Below are 6,387 nucleotides of genomic sequence, written 5' to 3'. Positions count from 1 at the left end.
TGCCTTCACCATTGTGCTTTTTTAAAAGCGAACGGCGTAAAACGCAAGTCCTGCTGTAAACGCTGATAAAATTAAAAATGTTTGATTTCACATTATTTGTCCAACATGTTGTAAAACAAAAGAGATTTTTACGAGGTGTTGTGAAAGAATAGTTTTTTGGGGCAGTAAAATATATCTAGCGAGCCTCACGACCATTTAGTGTACTACATGCTCCATTTGTCCCTGCCCTCAAAACCTAATAATTCTGCTTTTCCCGGGAAAATTAAGATTAGACTACAAAAGACCCAGTTGTTCAAGTCAGGCAGTCATATCCACTATTTGCTTCATATCATGTTTTAATTTATCATTCTGGTAGACTACAGGTGTATATATGTAGATATATTGAAAAAGCACCGAGGGGCCACATGCTGCTCTAGAGCCGCTTGTTGCTGACCCCCGTGGTAGACAAGTGCACTTGGATGATAAGCTGCAGGTTGATTTTAAAAGCTCTAGCAGTGTGCTTATTTTTCTTCCAGATTGACAGCTAACCACCCTCCTGCTGGGTATTTCCTCTCTCATGGTTCCTAAAAAACACCTCTGAAAACAAAGCAAAGCCTATTTTTAGTAGATCCTGGAATGTAAATCTCCACTACCTGCGCATTCTCTATTGACCCGTGCGACAGGCAATGAAGGAAAAACAAAGACAAACTTCTGCACCCTATCATTATGAACACTTAAAATAGTCCTTCTTGTCATCGTGTACTACGTACAAAACGTGTGAATTGTTCACAATGAAATCAGGCATAGCACTCGAGGATAAACATGTAATAAAAGACTTCATGAAATTGAGATCAAATCAATATTAGGATGCATATGTCATAATTACTGTATTTTCCGGAATACTAGGCACACCCATTAACTCCAAATTGGCCAGAAATATGAAAGTGCGGCTCCCCGGTGCACCCATCCCTGTCCTGAATCGCAATACAGTACATTGTCTGCAGCGGGATTCAAACTCAGGTTGGTGAGGGTGCCAACAATTTACCACCACGGTGCCAGAAACACTGATTTGCATAGTGTATTCTGATAGGTTAAACAGTCTCTGCACTTACTCACCTGTGCGTCAATAACATTTGCAAAAGTCAGAAAATCGTGTCTTTCCACAAAATACTATACAAGCTCTTTCGTCCGTGTTTATATTAAACCAAAATGTTTGTAACGCACAGGTGAAGAATTGGAGAGACTGTTTAACTTATCAGGATGGATTATGCATATTTGTCTTTCTGGCACTGAAAAAATGATGTTAAAATGAGATAGGGCTAATGCCTTTTGATATGTCATCTGTATCATTGCTGGTCTAGTAGCGATGCAGGTTTGGTTCCCGTTGCATAGAATATTTTATGATTAACGAGCGATATCATTACCTATCGACTGAATAATTATTGCACTATTTAATGGCGTTTGTGTATTAAGAATGTAACAGTTACAAGATCTATATGACAGCACTATTTTATTGAGGGAGGGCCTTATAATATTGTGCGCCATATAGTGTAGAAAAGACACTACATGGTAGAGTTTGTTAACTAGCCTGAATTGTATGTACATTAAAAAAAGCAATGAGTCTAGCAGCAATATTGTGAAGAAAATAAAAGTAAATAAATATGTATATGAACTTTTATGTACATACTCAAGATATTTTTATAACACAGCTTTGTGTGCATGTAACACCCTTACATGGGTAAAACTTGAGTCTGTCTTTGTTTTAATGGACCTCTATCGTCTATCTGCCGATGTCTAACATTTCAAAGAGGTTGTGGTGAGAGGAGTAAATGTGTAATATTTGACCACTGGATGGCACTGTTTTAAGCAAGGGCCATTGCCTTACAGTACAGCGTGGCTGCATCCTGAGGGACAAACATGGCAAGGGCCCTCGTGGGGATTCCACTGTTTAAAAGAAATACAAATTTCTTGAACCTTTTTTTTTTATCTGAAATAACAGTTCATGTGTTTTTGCCTATTCTTCAAATCAATGTCTTTTTTCCATTGAGCGTTTTTTGTATCACTAGGAGGAACTACATATTGGACACTGCTCTTTTAGTAATGTTGCCTCTGTTGAGGTAGCAAGGACTGGCAATGTCATCCAGACTGAGCAGAGAACTGCAGATGATTCTATGGGCTGTGTTGATGACTCTGAGATTCTACCTGCTGACGTGAACCTTATAGCATCCCATGATGCTGTATGCCAGTATGTTCTTCACTGTGGCTATGCAGAAGGACACTAGCAATTTCGGTCCCAAATTGTTTTTTCCTCAGCACTCAGGAAATTGAGCCATTGCTGGGCCATAATTAACACAATATTCAGTAATAGATATGTTGTGTTATATGCTGGAGCCATATCCCCCTAGTGGGAGGTGGTTAGCGTCAAGAGAACATTCACATTTTTGACTCTTTCTCGGAGATTGCTACAGAGGAGGGGATTCCCGGCCTCCTCGCTCAACCCAACTGATGTGTTGAAACATCTCATTGGTAGTCATTAGGTGACCAAACCTCCCAATTCCAACCCCAATGCCGAGCACCAACCAAGGAAGCACTTAGGTACCAATGCTATAAGTCTTAGGTATGACCTGGCCAAGGCTTGAACCAGCAACTTCCCAGTCTCGGGGCGGGCACCCTACGCCCAAGGCCACAGAGATACAATATAACGTATAATAATGTTATATAACATAATGCTTTACAAGAATTTGCAGAGGCGAAGAAGATCCTCAATTTATCCACAGTGATTCTTAAACAGTGCATGGAAACTGTGTAAATTCACAACAAAATAATTTCTCTTTGGCAAAAATACTGATGTTTCTGTTGAATCCATGTGCCATTGTGGGCCCATGAAAGCCTTACCCACTGCACTGCAAAGTTAACCAGGTAACATTAAAGAGTTGAATGATATCCCCATACCGAAAATGCAGACCCCTCACAAGAAGAACCACCCACACTTTTGTTCCTCTTTTGTGTGTCAGGTTCCCACAATATGATGACTTTATAGTATAATTACTCAAAAAAAGCTGGAGAAGAATGGCCCCGCCAATTTTTACTTGCCTGAGATACACCAGAGGAAGTGGTGTCCCTACGATCCAGGGGGTAAGGGCTCTGTAAACAGAAGATGCTCAAAATAATGAGAGAAGACATCAACTACTTTTGAGCTTTTAACGAGAAGAGGGGAGGACTGTACAAAAACCTCCAAGATGCAATAATTACAACCTTTTCTAAAAGTTCTTGTCTCAGCCATTTCTTTTTATGAAATCTCCTAGGTTACTGTAAGCTGATCAGCCATATGGAGTGTGAAAATCAAAGAAAAGCAACATGATTTGCCAATTGTGACAATGATGTACACATGGCATGATAGTCAAAATAACGAACAACACAGAGCAATAGTAGTCAAAATAACAAACACACTGGTAATCCTATGCAATCTCCTTTCTAAATGTCCAAGAGTCAAAGATTCGACGTTCTTCATTGTAAAAAAAAAAGCAGGTTAAAATCAAATCCGAAAAAACTTTAAATGATTTACCTAATAATCATTTAGAAAAGTTGTATCAATTATATTAGAAAACACTGTATCTGGACTAGACCTAAGATTTATGGCCCGAGCCCGAACCCGAACCCGAGGCAATTTCGGGCCGGGTCGGGCCTGAAATGTCAGTCATACGGTCGGGTCGGGTCGGGTTCGGTCCTGCTTTTTTTTTTTTTTTTTTTTTTTTTAAATTAATTAATAATTATAAATATATGTTCATGGAGGTGGGGTCCGCTGGCGAGCGCCTGGTGGCCGGACCCTTACCCACGGGGGCCGGCCGGGCACAGCCCGAAGGGACGACGTGGGACCCTCTTCCCATGGGCTCACCACCTGTAGGAGGGGCCAAAGGGGTCGGGTGCGCAGAGAGCTGGGTAGCAGCCAAGGGAGGGGTCCTTGGCGCGACGATCCCCGGCTACAGAAACTGGCTTTTGGGACATGGAACGTTACCTCTCTGGCAGGGAAGGAGCCCGAGTTGGTGCGTGAGGTTGAGAAATTCCGACTAGATATAGTCGGACTCACCTCTACGCACGGCTTGGGCTCTGGTACCAGTCCTCTCGAGAGGGGTTGGACTCTCTTCCACTCTGGAGTTGCCCGTGGTGAGAGGCGCAGAGCCGGTGTGGGCATATTAATTGCTCCACGGCTCGGCGCCTGTACGTTGGGGTTCACCCCGGTAGACGAGAGGGTAGCCTCCCTCCGCCTTCGGGTGGGGGGACGGGTCCTGACTGTTATTTGTGCTTATGCACCAAATAGCAGTTCGGAGTACCCACCCTTCTTGGGGTCCTTAGAGGGTGTGCTTGAGAGCGCGCCCCCTGGGGACTCCCTCGTACTGCTGGGAGACTTCAACGCTCACGTGGGCAATGACAGTGAGACCTGGAGGGGCGTGATTGGGAAGAACGGCCCCCCTGACCTGAACCCGAGTGGTGTTTTGTTATTGGACTTCTGTGCTCGTCATGGTCTGTCCATAATGAACACCATTTTCAGACATAAGGGTGTCCATATGTGCACTTGGCACCAGGACACCCTAGGCTGTAGTTCGATGATCGACTTTGTCATCGTTTCGTCGGACCTGCGGCCGCATGTTCTGGACACTCGGGTGAAGAGAGGGGCGGAGCTGTCAACTGATCACCACCTGGTAGTGAGTTGGCTTCGATGGTGGGGGAAGATGCCGGCCCGACCCGGCAGACCCAAGCGTGTTGTGAGGGTCTGTTGGGAACGGCTGGCAGAATCTCCTGTCAGAAGAAGTTTCAATTCACACCTCCGGCAGAACTTCGCCCATGTCCCGAGGGAGGCGGGGGACATTGAGTCCGAGTGGACCATGTTCCGCGCCTCCATTGTCGAGGCGGCTGATCGGAGCTGTGGCCGCAAGGTAGTCGGTGCCTGCCGCGGTGGCAACCCTCAGACCCGTTGGTGGTCACCGGCGGTGAGGGATGCCGTCAAGCTGAAGAAGGAGTCTTATCGGGCCTTCCTGGCCTGTGGGACTCTGGAAGCAGCTGGCAGGTATCGGCTGGCCAAGCGGAATGCGGCTTTGGCGGTTGCCGAGGCAAAAACTCGGGCATGGGAGGAGTTTGGCGAGGCCATGGATGCCGACTTCCGGACGGCTTCGAGGAAATTCTGGTCCACCATCCGACGTCTTAGGGGGAGGAAGCGGTGTGCCATCGACACTGTGTATAGTGCCGATGGGGCGCTGCTGACCTCGACCCGGGACGTTGTGAATCGGTGGGCGGAGTACTTCGAAGACCTCCTCAATCCCACCGGCACGTCTTCCTCTGGGGAAGCAGAGCCTGAGGACTCTGGGTTGGGCTCTCGTATCACTGGGGTTGAAGTCACCGAGGTTGTCAAAAAACTCCTCGGTGGCAGGGCCCCGGGGGTCGATGAGATCCGCCCAGACTTCATTAAGGCTCTGGATGTTGTGGGCGTGTCATGGTTGACGCGCCTCTGCAACATCGCGTGGACATCGGGGACAGTGCCTCTGGACTGGCAGACTGGGGTGGTGGTTCCCGTCTTTAAGAAGGGGGACCGGAGAGTGTGTTCCAACTACAGGGGAATCACACTTCTCAGCCTCCCTGGTAAGGTCTATTCAGGGGTACTGGAGAGGAGGGTCCGCCAGGAAGTCGAATCTCGGATTCAGGAGGAACAGTGTGGTTTTCGTCCTGGCCGTGGAACACTGGACCAGCTCTATACACTCTTCAGGGTCTTTGAGGGTGCATGGGAGTTTGCCTGTCCGGTCTACATGTGTTTTGTGGACTTGGAGAAGGCATTCGACCGTGTTCCTCGGGAGGCCCTGTGGGGGGTGCTTCGGGAGTATGGGGTACCGCACAGTCTTATCCGGGCTGTGCGGTCCCTGTATGCCCGGTGCCAGAGTCTGGTCCGCATTGCCGGCAATAAGTCGGATTCGTTCCCGGTGAGGGTTGGGCTCCGCCAGGGCTGCCCTTTGTCACCGATTCTGTTCATAACTTTTATGGACAGAATTTCTAGGCGCAGCCTTGGCGGGGATGGAGTCCGGTTTGGGGGCTTCAGCATTGCGTCACTGCTTTTTGCAGATGACGTGGTGCTGTTGGCTTCCTCAGCCCGTGATCTTCAGCTCTCGCTGGAGCGATTCGCAACCGAGTGTGAAGCGGCCGGGATGGGGATCAGCACCTCCAAGTCCGAGGCCATGGTTCTCAGTCGGAAAAGGGTGGTATGCTCCCTCTGTGTCGGGGAGGAGGTCTTGCCCCAAGTGGAGGAGTTCAAGTATCTTGGGGTCTTGTTCACGAGTGAGGGTAGGATGGTACGGGAGATCGACAGACGGGTCGGTGCAGCGTCTGCCGTCATTCGGACCCTGTACCGGTCTGTCGTGGTGA

The sequence above is a fragment of the Urocampus carinirostris genome, chromosome 1 (genome assembly GCF_059441175.1).
Source record: "Urocampus carinirostris isolate Australia breed hairy pipefish chromosome 1, RoL_Ucar_1.0, whole genome shotgun sequence".
In the NCBI taxonomy this organism is placed as follows: Eukaryota; Metazoa; Chordata; class Actinopteri; order Syngnathiformes; family Syngnathidae; genus Urocampus; species Urocampus carinirostris.
This window is presented reverse-complemented; position numbering follows the sequence as displayed.